General features: G+C 42.6%; 1 protein-coding gene across 2 annotated transcripts in view; it reads left to right on the top strand.

The window, feature by feature from the left end:
* Positions 1-19,408, top strand: part of B3GLCT (beta 3-glucosyltransferase) — a 1,059,223-nt gene that overhangs the window by 76,544 nt on the left and 963,271 nt on the right. The gene's annotated exons all lie outside the window — the stretch shown is intronic.

Genomic DNA, 19,408 nt, shown 5'->3' with positions numbered 1-19,408 from the left:
ACTACTTTGCTGGTAAGGTTCTTTTACCTTTCAAATGTATATGGTGGGCATCTGTATAGCCTATGTCCTTCTGCTGCAACTGCCCTTTCCAATGCTGTATTGGGTGTTGTGATTGGTGCTGTGGTTCCTGAGATTACCCGCCTCAAAGGTTTGGGCTCTCTCTTTATAATATTAGTATGGATATGGATATGGATATATACCCCTAGGTATGCCAGACATCTGGGTTCCCATTTGAGGTGGTCTAGTTCGTTTGGAAGGACCCTGTTGGGCGTCGCAGGGAAGAGTCAGGACTTCTGCCAATTTACCCTCAAGCCCTATAGAAGGCCAGATCATTCCTACAATCCCTTGCTCCCCTCAGATCTCCTGTATCCCGGAGAAATATCAGGAGATGATTCATGTATAAGGCGATGTGGTGGTGCGAGCCCCCTACGGCGATTCCAAGGTAGTCACGTCCCATTCATGCGCAGCTGGCCAAAGGCTCCATAGCCCACGCGAAGAGCATGAAAGACAAGGGACATCCTTACCGCGTTCCCCGCTCCACCTTCTGACTCGAAGAGATAGTCTTCCCCATGTGCACTGATTAGGTTCACATATAGTAGTTTCATCCACTTCATAAAGCCCCCACAAAGGTCTATGTTTCTCAGCACCTGGTAGAGAAAATTCCATTCAAGACTGTTGAATGCCTTCTCTATATTTCTATTTCTATTTAATCATTTTGTAGAGCACGACAGCTGCCCCAGCCAAGGGGCGTCCCGGCGCTAATAACAAGCCAGTAACAGGGGTGAGGAATTTAATAAAATATCTACTTGTTCAGGGGCCTGGTTGCTTCATAAATCTACTTGTCCTGTAACAAAATCCACCTGTCCCTTTGGTGCCATGTAGTGCGGCAATAAATTATGGCAGCATCTCATTATATAAGAGCTCTGATATAGTCTCTCTGATTATGCCAGGGCTCATACCATAGTATTGATTGAATATTTGCAATCACTTTATGTTGCCACGTTTCCGTAGATCTACAAACTGGGGCTGAAGGTAGTGGTAAGCAATCGTTCCAGGGTTAGAATGCCCTTTTGAGTCTGTGCAAACCTACTAACTTGCATGTTTTAAGGGTTTTCAACAATGCTTCTATAATCTGTTTCCAATCTGAGAAATGTTGCCAATTTACTCCTGACAATGAAAGGCATAAACCTTCTTCCAGAGTTGGGAAAAAGTAGTTGGAGGGAAAGTGAACTTGCAAACACTCAAACAGCCAAAGGTTGAACATACAAATTAAAGAGCAGAGCGCTCAACGATGAACTCTGTAGAACTCCGTACTTGATGGGAAATGTCCATGAAAAAAAGGGGGGAGCAGTCACCTGATAAGACCTATCTGAGAGAAATGACGCTAGCCACTTCAAAGCAAGGCCACTGATGCCTGCCTCTTCCAGCCGGCACAGCAAGATGGCATGGGACACAGTATCAAACGCGGCACTGAGATCCGTAAGGATCAGCGCCGACGTCTGTCCTGCGCCCAGTGCTGCCCAAAGATGTTCCTGTACCGCCAAAAGCGCTGACTCCTTACCATGACAGGCAAGAAACCCATTTTGCGAGGGGTCGAGTATATTATTACTAGTCAGATGGTCGGAAAGAATGGAGTTGATATATGCTTCCACAATTTTTGCAGTCCAGGGGAGCAAAGAGATAGGCCTGAAATTCTCTGTTTTTTTAGCATCCAGAGAAGGTTTTTTGAGCAATGGCAGTACTCTGGCCTGTTTCCATGCCGTAGGTACAATCGCTAAACTAAGTGATTTATTTATCACTTGAACAAGAGAAGGAGAGATAGTAGGTAAAATTCTCCTAAATTGATCAGGTTTCAGAGGATCGGCCGGTGAGCCTGATTTGATCTTAGCACAAAGAGCAAGTAGTATATCCATTACGAACACAGCTGCTGTGGCCGTATCATATTCATCGGTGTCTAGTATAGCCAGGTGCTGCCTGATGTTTGTGGCTGTGTTCCGGCCCGGGATGAAACCCAGCTGGTCGGGGTGGATCAGTTTAGGCATGAGGGGCAATAGTCTGGCTGCCAGGATCTTACTCAATATTTTATAATCAATATTTAGCTTTGACATTGGTCTGTATGCATATGGTCCTGTGATGTTTTCCCCGGTTTCAGAACTGGGATTACGAGTGCTTCCTTGGTGCTATCGGGTAGATTATATACAAGGTAGCCAACTGTGGCACTAGTTCTTCCGAGCAGGTGGAAAATAACTCGTCCGGAAATCCGTCAGTTCCCAGCCTTTTCATTGCAAGCCATATGCTTAATGGCCGTTCTCACTTCCTGTGGGGTAATGTCCTCGCCCAGTTCTCTGCCTCATTCACGCCTATGCGTGGCAGATGCAACAAATCAAGATAATCTGAAATCGCTACAATGTCCGGCGTTGGAGTACTACGGGACAGGTTGGAGTAGATTGACCCCTGAGGATACATGTTGTAGAAAATGTAATGAAACAATAGCAACAAACTCAACTGTACTCTTGAGTACAGCTTCAACATATAAGCTTGCATTGTTATGAGTTTATTGGATTTTTACTTTTTTTACTATAAGTATGATAAATATGCCAATGTTGAGAAACTGGTTAATGTGGCTCTGAGTGAATTGCATGTATGTTCTGAAAGAAACAGGTGACAGGAACCTACCATGTACATGGAATTACCAGTCACTGGTACTCAGAAAGTGGCCTTATTCTGTGCATTGATTAGCCATGAATCTATTTGTCTAGAAGGTTTTCGTTTATTATGAGCCTTTCCTTTTCACGTTGAAAGCGGAAGGTAACAAAATATAGAAGCAATTACCGGGCAGCTGTGAGGAGCATTGTTAGAAGGCAAATATCGACTCAACTGCTTGCTCGTCTTGCCAACCATTATTGCACAAAAAAATACTAAGCTGCAGCAGCAGGGACTTGGAACACAGCCTGGTGCACTGACTCCTGTGCAGATGGCCTAGGCAAGACCTGCCTCAGTTGTGTGGTAGTCTCTTCTGGTGTACAGCTGTGAAGAGCAGCTTGAGTCCCTAAATTGGCTCTTTTGTCAATCGCTACTGTAAAATGTAAAATTTTTAGCTGATAGAAAATGTGACGGGTACTTCAAAGAAGCAATGGATGAAAGACAGTGACTCAAAGCGATCAGTTGCTAAAATGGGCTGAATTAGAACCCCTCTTTGTGTATTTCTTTGCATTTTTGACATGAGCTTTGCGCTTTACAATGCCTGTTTTGACAGCTGAGATTAGGCCCCCTTATAAAAAAGAAAGGCCTACACTATGTATTGTAAAAGGATGACTGTCTTGTTCTCAGTTTTACCAATGTTAAGTTTACTTGTGTATTTGTTTCCTATTAGGTAGACTTTGTGACAATTTGCCACTTCAAATCAAAACCAAAAGGGATGATGGACGGAGTGTTGAACATTGTAAGCACTTCTCCCCAGTCAACTGATCTGGCTTTAATCCATCATCGTTCTTTAGCTCACTCCGCAACCCCAGTTCAGACACGGCCATATGCAAATCAGGCTGACCCTGTGCCTCATGGGAACTGTCCAGCCCGAACTGCCAAGCCATGTCTTCCCTTGACCAGAAACAAGCATCCTGGGACCGGTTTCTGGCTAATCAGCCGTCATCAGCAGGGCTAGCTTGAATCCCTTGGCAAAGTGAGCAAGGGACACTGATTGTATACGCCCTATTTTGCCTGGAGCTCATTTGATGCTTAAGCACCATGCCAGCCATCACTTCACCCAGGGTAGAAATCCCAATGACATTCCGTTTATGGAACCCTTGAAGCTCCGCCACATGTTTAAGTTTCAAAGTGTTTCTCCATATCTTTATTATTGGTTTAGTAGCTGAAGGAAAGAGGCAAATATGCTGCCGCCATATAACAGGTGTTGTTTTGGTACTCCACCCAAAGCCTATTTTTGGAAGAATAAGCAGGGTCCCCTTGAGTGTCATGTCACCATGCATTAACAATAATCAGTCAGGAGTTTGTATATTAGGGCTCTATGTCGGCTGCCACAATCTGTCCCTCATATGTTAACCCAAAGCATTTTTCCAGGGCTATCTGTGGAAACCCCTGGTTCAAGAGAGAGCTCTGCAAGATGGAATTGAGTCTAATACAAAAATTAGCCTTGATGTTATAGGAAAAGTTATGCAACTGAAATAAGAATCATGGTAGTGCCACCATCTTGCGGATTGCAGATCGGCCTAATAAGGTCAGGGGGAGCATCGACCAAAGTTTAATATCTGCCATCACTTTGTCGATAAATGGTTGGATATTCCTTTCCCATTTCATTGCAACATTAGAGATCACAAGTACCACCAGTTATCTGAATTCATTAGATGACTTGTAGTTTGCGTGCTGTTAGAAATGGGGATCTCTGGTTGTTTAAGACTTGCGCCAAAGCCAGGCTGAGACCACCACTCTAGTCAGGGAAAGGGAGTTACACGCCAAAGATTACCCCTGCTCACCCCCTTGGTAGCTTGGCACGAGCAGTAAGGCTTATGCCGGTGGCGATGTGTAAGGCATTTGCACAACACACACAGTAACAACATACTAGGCACACCACAAAAGGAACTCTACACAATATATATACAAATATCCTTTGTATTATCATAAAACACATTAGATGGTAATCACACAATATACACTGTGCCAACTGGCATGGGTATTATTTACAGGGGATTATTCACACAGGACAGGGCCCCGTGGGCCACTGTCAGAATTGTCACTTGGTAAAAATAGTAAAGGTAAGAATATATCATAAACTTAGAACACAGCCAGTAATCCCTGGCAGACACTATACTCAGCGTCAACCTGTAACATAAATCATAAAATGTACAGTATCACATGTACAGAACTCTATTCTGCGCCAACCTCATAAGCTAAAATCTGGTAGACCATAATCTCCTAAACATAACTTGCATTAGGAAATAAACGTAATAACATAACCTTCAGTAGGGAATAAATCAAACCTATACCACAGAGAATCAAAATAAAACGTAAGACAGTAGGTAAAACCTATTCATCATAAAAGCACATCTATAAGCATAAATCAAGGTGCAAAAAAACATACTATAAACATTACATTACATTTCCTAGCACCTATAAAAAGGACACCATGGCCTGGCGCCCTATAAATCTAATAGTCCCCAGGGCCAACTGGCCACCTCTAAGGGGCTCAAATGCGCTCTGTCCAAAGTCAGGGCGCTCTGCCAATGCAGCGACAGTCAGGGGTGCGCATTTGGCGCAAACCTAAACGTTGCAGCTGCCCACTACTTGCTGGGCAGCTGGGAATCTTAAATGAAGGGCCTAAACGGAGCAGCTGGCACTAAGTGCTGCGCAGCTGTGCAGGCAGAGGCAGGGGCAAGGAGTGCGTCTCACTCCTGGACTTAACACATGTCCCCATAAATGCAAAAAGACCTAAACGGTGCAATTGCCTACTACTTGCTGGGCAGCTGTGAAGTAAAAGTGCGGCATGGGCTGTCACTGGCCCTTTAAACAAATGTGCAAAGCTTGGTGCCACGGGCTCTGGAAATGAAACCTGTCCCTTGAGCACACTGGCTCCTGAAATGATTATGCGCCCCATAGAGAGAAGGGACTGGCCCCAAGCAATGTGGAGCGCACTGGCGCTCTTAAATAAAGGTGTACATGGTGGCGCCAACAAGGGCTCTAAATTAAGTATGTCACAAGCCCCTCATGGGGACTCTAAAATGAATGGGGGCCTCGTTGGAGCCATCTGGCCCTGAGAAACGAAGCATGCCCACAGTTGAGCGGCCCGCTGCAAGACGTGGCCGCTCAAAATATAACACTCGCCCTGTGCCTCGAAGGCATCAACAATATGGAGCCTCACTCAACGGGCTCTGGAGACTCGCTGGTCTCCTCACGTGCTCTGGTCTCGGCTTTTCCGGTCAGTGCGGCAGTGCGGCACCTGCGGGACTCCCCCTTCACCTCGGGAGCCCTGCCGAACTGCCACAGTGCTCTCTTCCCTGCTGGCGGCACTTCTCCTCACGGCGTGGGGCTTCCCTCAACCACACGGGAGCCCCGCTTAGAACACATTCCTCTGACGCCCTTCCGGCCCGGCTGCAGGCCCGCGCCTGTCACGGGCAGGAGTGCATGGCTTCCGGGTCGGCCGAACTGGGCCGTGGCAGGAATCTCTGTATTCCGGGCACAACGAGGGGTAGGCTCCCTCTTTTCTAAAATGAGACAGCGAGTTGGGCACCCGTAGTTATGGACAAAGTCGCGAGGTGGGAAAAATGATTAAATAAGCGGGGTGGGCACCCACAGTAATTATCAAATAAAAATGAAGACAGAGGGTGGGCACCTGCGCATTAAAATATAAAAATAAGCGGCCATCATGCAGGGTGGGCACCTGCTTAAGGACATCAAAAGAAGCGGGGTGGGCACCCGCAATGTGCTCAAGGAGGGGGGGGGGGGATCCCTAGGCTGGGAGATTCCCTCCCAAAAGGGGCTGCAGCATCAGCGCTGCGCAGCCCACACGTTTTCCTGGGGAGGGGGGGAGAAGAATGCAGCACAGTGCTCCCAGTGCGCAAAAGGGGCTGCCAAAGTCTCTCTGGGTCCTGGCATCCAGGCCAGGAAGAAGGGTCCCAAGGAAAGAAGTCCTCCAGGCATCCAGGGGCAGGGCAGAGCCCAGGGAGGCAAGCCTTTCCCTGAGCCCCAGCAACAGCACGCCCCTGGTAGATTCAAGTCACAAACAAGAACATTTACTTGGAGTCACAGCCCCTCCTTTTATACAGCTAAATCCTTTGTCTCAAAGGTGCAGGCAAGGGGAGAACTAGGTACAACTGGTTCAGGAGCACTTTGTTTTGCCCAGCTCCTCTCTCCCTTTCACAAGACATACCAGGGACATCAGACGCACCACAGGAGGGGAAGCCAGCATTGTGGAGGGAAGACACAGCCCTTTTCAGGTCCCAGGTGGAACTCCTCCCTCCCATCTACACGCAGATCTCCCTATTCACCACCGGGCAGACTCATCCTGGCTCCTGGAGCCAACCACACCAGCCAGCCCCTGTCACTCACAAGCCAGACAGGCAATTCACATCTCACAGCACACAGAAATGCCAACTTCTAAAAGTGGCACTTTTCCACTAGACACAATAAATCTGTGCACACCATTGCACAGCATTTATTCTCACGAGTTCGCACATACTAAACTCGACCCTGCACTCCCCTCATATCAGGAACTACCCTGAACACACATATTCCCCCATGCATTCCTATGGGAGGGCAGGCCACTCTCACCGCATGCACTCAGAGTGTGCACGCACTTTACACTGGGCCCTAGTGCTAAAGTACTCAGAGGCCTAAAATCATTACTACTATGCCAGAGGTTAAAGGCAAAAAGTCTAGGGGTGAACTAGCCAAAAAGGCCCAAGTCCAACACGTGCCCAGCCCATGTCTAGTGGGAGTGTGTTCACTGGGGTTACAGATGATTTGGCTCTATTTATTAGCAAGCCAGTAATTTCCAAATAGATTCAAAATATCTGGAGGGTTAGAAGGCCGGACCACTCTGGGTTGGTCAGGAAGATCAGGACGATGTCCGCATAGAAGGCTACCCTGTCTGAAACTCCTGCATCACACTCAAATTCATGGACTTGTGCCTCAATCCAGGGCCAGTCTGCCAGTGGCTCAATAGCAATCGCAAAAAGGAGTGGCGACAGCAGGCAGCCCTGTTTTGTGCTCCTCTGAATCGGGAAAAAGGTCTCATACCTTCCGTTTGATTCGAACTCTATCTGCTTAGTTGGTATAAAGAAGCCTTACAGGCAATGTAATTTGGCTTAAAGATGAGTCGCCGGAGGAGTGCGAACAGTTTGAATCTAGAGCTTTCTCAATGTTGGCCAGCAGCACCACTGCGGGGCTTGTCATTCTATCTGACATAAGCAATGGGTTGCACCTCTGGCGTATGTTATGTCTTGTGGCTTAACCTCCATGAACTCTGCTTGATCTTGGTGGACTAGCAAGGGGACCATCTTGGCCGATTGGTCCATCTGGGTCTTTGCTTGTATCTTGAACTCTATATTTTGGAGAGAGAAATGGGGTGATTGACAAAGGTTTACTGGGCAGTCTGGTTTTGGAATAACCCCTATTTCAGCTGTCTGGAGGTCAGAAGGCATTATGTTTGCTCCCTTCGCCTCACATAAGACCTCAAGCGAGTCCATCATCATGTTAGCAAATAATTTGAAGAAGTCTACCAGATATCTATTAGGATCTGGCGTATTTCCTGATTTGTAATCGGCCCAGAGCCACAGAGAGTTTAGCATCAGTAATATTATCTTCCAAGGATAACATTTCTGCCTCTACCAGTCTCTTTAGGGGTAAATTTGAGACAAATCCTTCTAACGCCACAGAAGGTGTCTCCCCTCTCTTTGAATAGAAGGCAGTATGGTAATGTGCAAAGTATTGAGCTGCCGCTTTCTCCCCTGTAACTTTGAGAATTTCTGGTCCAGATATTTGTGTGATTGGGGCATAATGCTATATATCAGGGGTCTCCAAACCGGTCCTGGAGGGCCGGATCCATGCCAGATTTTTGGGATATCCCCATTGAGATACATGTAGTTATTTTAAAAATCTGGCATGGATCCGGCCCTCCAGGACCGGTTTGGAGACCCCTGCTATATATCTTGGCAAAGCAGATGAAGCATCACACGCTCCTTGTCTACCCATTGATCGATGCTGCTTTGTGAGGCCGTCCGTATTTTCCAAGCCTCGTCTGTCATGAGATGCCATAACCGCATTTGGGAATGAAGTATATCTCTAAGAATCTCTGGTCTAGGCATGATAAGATACTGCGATTTCAGCTCAAGTATGTGGGTTTCTAAATCGGTCACCTATTGCTCTTTGCATTCTGTTGCCTGTTTGGAAGCCAGTAATCTCTCCCCTTAGAGTGGTTCTTTAAGGCTTCCCAGAAGACACTGGGGGATCAACGAGCCCCGATGGTGGCCAAAGTATGTATCAATTGTGTCTCCTATATGGGCAAGTGATTGTTTATTCCGAAGGGACCAAGTGCACCCCTCTCCATCTTATTGCCAGCTTACTCCTACACAAGGCAAGTCAGAGCGCAACCAGAGAGAGATACGAGTGAACTCAAACAAGTATTTGTATCCCTGTGAATGTCTGCCTCTGGTAGCAGAAAATAATCAAGATGCAAAAGTGTACTGTTGGACCCAGAGTGAAAGGTAAAGCCCCTCTCTTGCCTATTAAACATATGCCACACATCAGCCATACCCAAAGCCTTTTTAAAGCTAGCCATTAATGTATGCTCTTTCAAAGGCCTAGAACGCCCCATAGTCTATCTCAGGGCCAATCTACAACTCCGTTCCAATCCCTTCTCAAGACTAAGGACTAAGTGACCCACCTGAAGTTCACCTCTAAGCTGCATCACCACCTCCCAAACAGCCTAGTCGGGGGGGTTGTGCATGTATATTGACCAGTGTAAGCGGTTCGCCCAATAGTAGACCTTTGGCTGCCACATATTTGCCCCATCTGTCAAACCAGTCTCACACCACTATGAGTGGAGCCTATTTTTTTAAAGAAGGATAGCCGGCCCTCTGGAGCCTCTCATTTACCCCCAGTGAACAACTGAGTAAAACCCATTCTCACCTGGCACAGGCTCTTATTACCCACTAGATAGATTATTTTAGGAACATGATATCTGTTTGAAGCCTTTTAGCTGCTTAAGCTTTGAGTACCACCCACGCTTGACTTTATCCAGTAGATCGTTCACATTCCAGGTTATTATTCGGGCTTGTTGATCCCCAGCCTCTAACATGTAATCAGCTGTTTATCAAGAGATCAAGCCTTAAGGGGCTGCGATGGACCATGAGGCTAGAGGCAGGGACGTCTGTCTGGCCTAAGGGAGAGAAACGTGGCAACTGAGAACGAAGGTGAAAGCAACATAATCCCTATTTCATCTTCCCTATACTTCTTAAGTCCCAAGCATCTGTCACGGGACAGAGCATAAAATAACGCCAGCTGGGCGACCGTCGGCTCATATCCCATTTGTGTCCCAAGACAAAGAACCTTGCCAAACCTGGTCAACAATCAGTTCACACAAATCCCTCTGTAAAGGAAGAAAAGAAGCTAACAAACATTGGGGGCGGTCTACTGTTTCTCGACTCAGTTACCACTTGACATCAGCATGTTACAAGTGTCTTGTAGTCCAGCCCTCACCCAGAATTACCTCTTAATGCATTATTTCCTGTAATGCTCGGGCTTCCAGGTGGCATCTAGATGGGGGAAGATGGGAGCGTACACTCTGCAAGATCTCAGTAACTCAGGCAACCCAAGCTTTTCATGATCTGGGTGGCCAAGGACACAGTGGCACACCGCTTGTGAATACTATCCAGGAGTAAAAATTCATGGACCTAATATTTTTTGCATAAACATCATGTACCTGGGCCTCCACTAATATCATGTCACTACAATTTATTGATGAAAGATGGCAATGTGCATTTTTCTTTTATAGAGCGATAACTTTAAAAACGTTTCAATTGCAGAAGTTTTTAGGTGAACTTTTTTATCTTTGTAATCATAAATTGGATTTACAGCACATCTTTTACAGTAGTCCAATCAGAGTTCTACAATTTGATTTGTGAGCTATTTGCAATCTTAGTACGAGGTTATCCTGGTATGTGATGAAATCAAAAAAGGGGCACATGGTGATTTGCTGTAAATTGCACTGACCTCATTACAGAAGCAGGCTGTGCTTCAAAGAGTAATTTTCTGCTTTTTGTGTGGTTGACAATTGATCTAGAAAAATGCTTTTCTGATTTCTTGTACTTAAGGTAGTTTATTGTATTTTCTGAGGGACTACAGTAAGGTCTCCTTGTTTGGCCGATTTTTTTATGTGTGTGTCTGAAAAGTGAAAAAAGACAAGTATATTTTACATTTTCCAGTTGCCCCTTCTGCAAAATATTAAATACTTATTCACGGATACTCACCCTGTTTAAATAAGTAAGCATTTGCATTATTTTTAGAAAGCTGATTAACTTTAGCACTGACTGTTCTGTATGCTCTAGGATGCCCATAAACCAGCCTTTCAAATTTAAGCACGGATTTTGGGTGCTTTGTTGCTGTAGACTATGTTTTTTGCAGGCTTAGAGATGTTCTTACAGTGGCATTTGGGACGGCATTCTTAGACGTCATTAAAAGACAAAGTACTTTAACATTCTGTACTTGCACCTACTACTAGGGTAGGTAGCATGTGTCCAGGTCCCACCTTCGCCTAAACAAGGCGCAAAACCTGTTTTCCTTAACAGCCTGGAGCCAGATTACATACAGTGCCCCGGCGGTGCAGTAGGTGTGTGCGCCTGTTTTCTGTGCTATTGGGACACTATAAAATTACAGAAAGGGTTGCAGGGGCTTCTGCAGCCCCTTCTGGAACACAGATCGTGCTTGGCATATTATAAGGGGGCATTTCCTCCGCATGGGGCGTACCCCATCCTAACAAAGAAGCACTTAAGTGGCCCACATTTGCATATTGCCTTTCTTCAAAACACTGCTTCAGTGAAGTTTTATATACATCTGAAAACAAGTGAGGCCACTTCTGCTCAGGCCCCCTTGCCCCCGCTCAATATGCACACATTAATTGGCCGGCCCAGCTAGAGAAAGGAAGTGACATCTCTGCCCGTTGATAAAAGGGAGGTAATGGACCCCCATCTGCCTCTAGAAAGGACACTCAAGACCCACTGGGCCGCTGGTGAGATCTGAACACACCAGACACAGCCCTAAGCCTCCCCCAGGCTGCCAAAAACGCAGCCCATAGGCTGCCAAAAAAGCAGCCCACAGCTGGAACTTTGATACCGGCCCTTCGGCCTTTGCCCAAGTGCCCCCCTTACCAATCTGACTCTGGTAACCAGGGCCGGACTTGACGTTGGGGGCACCGGGCTTTTCCCAGGGGGCTGCCAGGGTGGGCCGGTTTTAGGCCCTGTGGGGCTATTTTTGTTACCTGGGGCCAGCAATATCGGCTCTGTAATAAAATCGGCCGCACCCACCTCCTCCCCACCCAGAGGAGCCGGCCCAGCAGTTTACTAGAGCCGGTTTCGGTTCCCAGTCCGGCCCCGGGAGTAACAAAAACAATGTCCCGAAGGTGTCATTCAAAAAACAATCATCATAAATTAAACATAAGATAATTCAAAAAATCATAACATTTGACCGAAAGTGGATGGTACCATATATTCAATATTTAATAGGCTAATTTTTTAAGCAGCATTGAAAAAGTGTCCAAAATGCAATGTGCAAAGTATGTGCTTAAAAAAGTGCAAGTGACGAAAGACTTTTATACAGAACAAGAAAAAACAGCAAAAATAAATAATAATTGTAACAATGTTCTTCAAAAAATCATAATTCAACAAAATTCGGTTCCAAAAAATAATCCAATCCTTTTTCCAGCCGACATATTGTCAACAGTGTTTCAACCTTTACATGATACAACAGGTCATCATCAGGACAGGACAATAAATAAACATCAGAAAAAGGAAAGTGCTGCAAAGCTGGTACTTGGTTGCCGAACAAAGGTATAGCAGAATGTAATAGGGGCTTATTGTGGCCTGAGCACAACTGACATAAGCTTTGTCGAATAAATCCACTAATAAAAAAGCAGCTGCATCCAGAAGCATGAGCAATCTTGTCTGACACGTGTCTGACATATTTGTGCTATCTGAAGATGTGTAATGTTTTGCTTAATGCTTTATTTGTATTCTTTTCCTTTTTGTCATTCTTCTATTTTCATTCTGAGTCTCATTCCAAATACAGTGTTATAGAAACGGCAAAAGCATCTTCTGTTATGTTTATCTTTAAAGATGCATCTAGTAAAAGTTCTGTTCAGCCCTAAAGCTCCAACTGTTGAATGAACCATTCAACAGTTGCGCGTCTACCTGAACAGCTGTGCTCCTGTGATATGCTGTATTACTGATTAACCAAACAAAGCAAGTGTACAAAGGGCCGTATGTATGAAGGCAATTTTGCGATCGCAAAATAGCTAACTGGTATGCATGTAAGCAAAACAGCCTCGCAAAATAAGAAATTGCAAATTTGCGATTCCCTATTTTGCGATTGCATTTAAGGAATCGCAAACTGAGATTCCTTAAATGCAATGCATGAGCCCCAGAAAAAGTACAATTCTCGCCATAAGGAATCGCAAATTACCACCAACTCAAAGTGCCATGTGGCATATGTGTGCCACATGGGCACTCATGCACATTTCAGGGGTGCAACAGGGTGTATTTTTGACACCCTGGCACCCTTGAAATTGCATTCTCAATTTGGGATTCTCTAATTGAGGATCGCAAATTGAGAATGTCTTCCCATTCATTCCTATGGGCCTCTAGGTCCATGGGAATGAATGGGGAGGTATTCCTTAATGCGAATTGCAATTTGCGATTCGCAATTAAGGAATATGTAGGATTCGCTAAATTATTTGCAAATTCTACATACATAGCATTTTGTGATTCTCAAATAGCGATTCTCTAAAAATCGCTATTTGAGAATCGCAAAATGTAACTTTCATACATATGGCCCATAATCACTTGACCCTGCCCGCACTGCTAGGTGCAAAAACTCAGTTTGTGCTATTAATTCTCACACAATCGTATAGCTTACCCTTCATTGTATTATTTTAATTCAACAACAATGTAAACTTGTCATGCAATACCAACAATCATTTTGTGCATACTTTCTATTAAAGTCTTTGTGAGTATGCTGGACAATTATGGACATAGTATACAAAATCAAATAATACATAAACTGATACAAAACACAAAGGCCACATGCACTATTCATCGCGGAAATGAGTGGATTACACACAGTGAACATAGAGCATGCTTTTGTGAACAAAACAATATAGTGAACATAGTGCATGCTTTTGTGGACAAAAGAATTGTGTTACACATGGTAAAGACTGGAACATATAGCAAAAGCCTATTTGTAAAAACTGTGGTACCAATGCATGTAGATCACAATCCCATATTAAGTTAAGCGAACAACACTGTTGCATGTGTCAACTTAGATGTAACAATAACCTCATACATCTCTAAAGAGCACAAATTCTCCACAATTGCGGTATTTATCTGAAGCAAAGAAAACTGTGTGCAATGGTTACAAAATTCAATTGAGAAACCTAAAGTAGGCACACCATGTCTAATTTGTCATTCAAACCCTTAGGTATCATTGTATCAAGAAATTTTATCCACCATATTTCTCGGCAGGATAGCCATTTATCATTATCACGATCTGGCAATATTTTAATTTTTTTTAATATCTGTAATCTGAGTTGGGGAATGGTATGGTTATGTTCAGCCCAATGTGCGGCAAGGCTAGAGGTGACAACCTTGTTTCTTATACGACTCTTATGTTCAGTAATGCATACCTTAACCTTTCTTTCTGTTTTACCTATATACAGCTTGCCACAGGGGCATTTAATACTGTAGATTACGTATGAAGAATTACAATCAGCCTGATCCCTCAACTTAATGCATTTTCCAGTCTGAGGATGTAGGATCGTTGATCCCACAATCACATTATTACAATGTGTACTGTACAAACATTTCTTGGTTCTTGTTATGGGTGCCTGCGCTACGTTTGACTGAGGTGCTTTGGTTAACAACTCCTTCAGATTTTTACTCCTGGTGTAACGAAACAAGGGTTTACTCCTGAAAAACCCTTTAAAGTCATCTTCATTCTATAGAAGCTCCCAGCGATTATACACAATTTTTTTATCTGATCCGATTGTTTTTTCTTGGGTTTTATCTGTAATAATTAATCTCTGGAAAGACTCTCAATCCTTGTCTCAGCTGTTTCTACAATTGTTGGTGGTTACAAACGTGGTAAAAAAATTCCTCTTACAATGCATGGTCAGTAGACAAAATCCGCTTGATTCTCAACATCTGCGAATATGGCAAATTGCGTAGTAGAGCTTTGGGATGAAAACTGGTGAACAAAAAAGCATTGTTCCGGTCAGTGGGCTTGTGGTACACCACTGTTTCCAATCTGTCCCCTGTTTTGGTCACCATCACGTCCTAAAATGCAATTTGTCTGAATGTGAAAGCTTGTAGGACGTGAGTGAAAGATCTTCAATGGAAGCAACAACACATTCAATATCATCATACTTAGAGTCTGTGATTCAAGGAATGTGTGAATTGAATCCGTGCATTTCTCATGTTAAGTTCTTCAATCTTCCGTAACAATTCTTGCTCAGAACTGGACCAAATCAAAAAGATGTTGTCAATGAAACGTTTGTAAAAATATGACATTCTTATTCCAACCTGCATCAGTCAGAATGAAATAATTTTCAAATTTGGCCATGAAGATATTAGCAAAAGCAGAGGCTCCAGAGAACCCCATTGAAGTACCACCGATCTTTCACTTAAAGTACGAGTGTTGCAAACAATATTGCAGAAACTCCAAAATGAACACTTTGTTAGCTGGTATGTTTGTTGACTGTAATAGTGTCCACTCACAGGCCTCCATGTCTTCCACCAAAGGAATTGAAGTGTACAACGCTGTAACATCAATTGTACACAAGATTGCTTTAGAAACATCTATGGGCACTGTTTTCAATGTTTGTAAAAAATGAGCATTATACCGACTGTATGTGGTCCAACTTTGGACGAATGGTTGTAAAAATGTGTCAATGTATCGTTCCACTGGTTCAAAAATTGACTCATAGCCACTTACGATCAGTCTGAAAGGTGGATCCAATAGATTTTTGTGTACTTTCGGTAACATATAACGTTTTGGACATCTTGGATTTCCTGTGGTTAGGGCCTTTCTAGACTACCTTTACTTGGTGTTTCTTCAGACTCTAAGTATGATGATATTGAATGTGTTGTTGCTTCCATTGAAGATCTTTCACTCACGTCCTACAAGCTTTCACATTCAGATTGGATTCTATCATGTGACAATGACCCTATAATTCAAGCGGTCAAGAACATGATAATTTCAGGTTGGCCAAAAGAACTTGCTCTTCCTGCTTCCCTTAAATCTTACGCTCAGGTTTCAGATGAACTTTCCATTGTCAACGATCTCATTCTGCATGGTGATCAATGTATCCCTCCAACGTCTTTTCGCGTCAACCTTTTTATTGAGGCACATGAAGGATATTTGGGCATAGGTGCTACTTCAAGTAAACTGAAAGAACATTTTTGGTGACCCGCGTTGAATAAGGATGTTACTCATTGGATTGATAACTGCAATATATGCTTACTTTCTGATAAGCACTGGAAGACCACCAAAATTCCGTTACATTTTGTACCTGAGGAGGCTTGGTCTAAACTCACAATTGACTTTGCTGATCCATTTGAGTTGCTGTCACATGATAAACGTGATATCATTGCTCTTATTGATTACCATTCAAAGTGGGTAGATTTAGATTTTTGTGAAACACCCAATACTTTATCTGTCATTAATTTTCTTAGCAGAGTGTTTCTATCAGAAGGAGCTCCCAGAGAAATTGTTACAGATAACGCCTCACATTTTTGTTCAACATCTATGCAAGATTTTTTATCCTCTCATGACATCAAACACCTTAACGTTGCCTTATACTCACTTTCTAATGGCCTCATCGAAAGAATGAATAGATTTATCAAAGAAGGCATACAGTCAGCTTTGGCCTGCAACGTTGATGTTGAATTTTTTCTTTAAATAAAAATGTGGTCCTATCTTGTCACCCCTCATTCCACCGCAGGAATCTCTCCTTTCAGATTACTCAAAAAAAGGGATCCAAATGGAAACATTTGTCCCAATTGGATTAGATTTCTTAAAAAAAAGATGATGACAGCTCTTGTTTAGCCTGTCAACATAAAATCACTTTAAAAAGAAATGTTGTCACTCAACAGAACATACAGAGGAAACATTTTGATTCTTCTCATTCGTCTGTTTCAACATCATTTTCTGATTGGAGATTCGGTCCTAATTAAAAATCCAAAAAAAGTAAAAAAAGGTGCCTCTAAATTTTCTCTTCCTATTCAGGTTCCTAAAGTCTCAAAATGGTCTTTCATTTTGGATAAAAAGGGGTGGTGGAACAAGAGAGCTGTATTCAAATTAATGCCTGAACAAGCCAATAATATTCTCTCTTCCAAGCAGTCTGTTACAGACGTTTACGATTGTTCACATTTTCCTTTAGGTACTGCATCAGATATTTCTTCTCAATCTGCTCAGGTTTCATTTGGCAACTCCACTCACTCTGATTCCATCAGTAACTTTCCTCAAACCACCTCTTCAGTCTCCTTACCTTCTATTCAAGTGTCAAATAGGACAATTAGAAATTGTTCTATTCCTGAATGGTTTAAGGATTATTTTTGTTTGAACTATTTACTTTCTTTACAGGTGACATCTTAATTTTTATAAAAAGGGAGATGATGTATTGTTGTGCTTAATGCTTCATTTGTATTCTTTTCCTTTTTGTCTTTCTTCTATTTTCATTCTCAGTCTTGTTCCAAATACAGTGTCATAGAAACGGCATGCGCATCTTCTGTTATGTTTATCTTTAAAGATGCATCTTGTAAAAGTTGTGTTCAGCCCTAAAGCTCCAGCTGTTGAATGAGCCATTGAACAGCTGTGCTCCCATGATATGCTGTATTACTGATTAAAGCCTATGCTGAAACTCACCTGAATCGTCTCTTCCTTACTGGATTTTCGTTAAGAGACGTACTTTACAAGATGGTTAATCACATTTGACTAGGTCCGTATGAAGCAGAGGTCAGGCTGGACCTGAATCTATTTTTTGCAGTGAAAAACACCTCCACAGATATATATTTAAGTTTTCTTATGCAACAAACAGAATGAATCAGGTTGTGTAGTTGAAAACTATTCAGTTTTTTCAAATTCTGTACATTCATCTTTTAACATAGGCATATGCGTAAGCACAATAGATCATTTGTTAAGAGATGCACGTTTCACAAAGTGTTACAACTCAATAACTTCAAATAAGATCCAGTAATTCGTTATAGCATAACATAATATTTATTTGAAAATTGGCCCTTCACCCAAGTATTGGGTCTTTTTGTGCTGAAATAACAAATGTGTATTGTTACCCTACTCAGTGGTGCTCGTTTTATCAACCATGGTAGATTGCATGGTTGAGTGGATCCACCAGGATTCCAGCCTGTGACCATTTGGTAAAAACATAGATTCCTGGAGTGGCTGCATTAACCCACTGAGATACCAACCTGTCGTATGTGATCTATATAAATAAAGACCCTTCACCAGTGATAAACTTGTCTTTAAAAAAAAGTATGGATTCTTTTGAGAAATGGCACATAATAAAAATCCACTAATCAAATGATTTTCATAATGTTTAACATAAAAATATGTGTACTAACTTTTCCCAAGTTTAGTGAACTTTTTTAGTTTTCCTTAGTAAAATAAATATTTTTTGCTATGCATTAATAATTATTAAAAGTGTTGTATATAATTAATTTAAAATAATGGAATTATATTTTAATAAAAGTGTTACAATTATTTCTAATTCCAAATAAGCTTACAAAAATATTTTATAATGAAATAATAAATATGCATTATTGTTAGATTGTTTAACATACATTTCATTAATTTATATGTTTAAGTCTTTTAAATAATTTCATTTAAATGAATGTTTTTTTCGTATAGATTTTTATTTTAAGTCCCTACAGCTGATATTTACTATGAGAGAGTGTTACTCTACCAGTGGTTGGCTACTTGTGGCGCTGGACTTACTCCAGCTCTGAGCTGAAGTAATTTACGACTGTTTTGGGTCTCTTTTTGGCTGTAGTAACTTTAAGATTGCACTTTGTGAATAGCAATGGGCTTCCTCTCTGGAGTTGATGCATTGGCCAACAGAATTGGGGTGGCTGCATGTCCCTCCCTAAACCCCTTCCTTATCCTCTTAAACCCCTCCTTACTCCTCCATAAACCCCTACCATTGAATAGAAAGTATGTGTCTTTTTGCTGCCACTCCCCTGGTCAATCACAAACGTACTACTAGGTTGTAAACTTACACGAGTGAGGCTCTCCCCATAGAAAAAATAGGAATGGTTGACGTGGAGATTTACACTTGTAGGTTTGTGGGTAGCACTTTCTAGTACTTTAGCAATATGATTGTAGTACTACTCAATGTACTACAAAGGGCAGTTTGTGAATAGGCCTGTAAATCTTCAGGTAACTCTGTTTTAAAGGCAATTAAACCTTTTATTTGAGCTAACAGAAATTGTTTTCCTGTAACGCGCATTAAAACTGAAAACTGCTTGTATGCCTGTCTTCTAGGAAACATGCTGCTCTATTAAATTTAATGCATAGTTATTTTTTTATTGAATAAAAAATTTGTAATCCAAGCATATGGCCTGACATGTTTTCCTTATTATTTTTTTCATGTGGCAGGTGCTTTCAATAAAGATAA

Source organism: Lissotriton vulgaris, chromosome 8, assembly GCF_964263255.1.
Source record: "Lissotriton vulgaris chromosome 8, aLisVul1.2, whole genome shotgun sequence".
NCBI classification, from domain to species: Eukaryota; Metazoa; Chordata; class Amphibia; order Caudata; family Salamandridae; genus Lissotriton; species Lissotriton vulgaris.
This window is presented reverse-complemented; position numbering and strand designations above follow the sequence as displayed.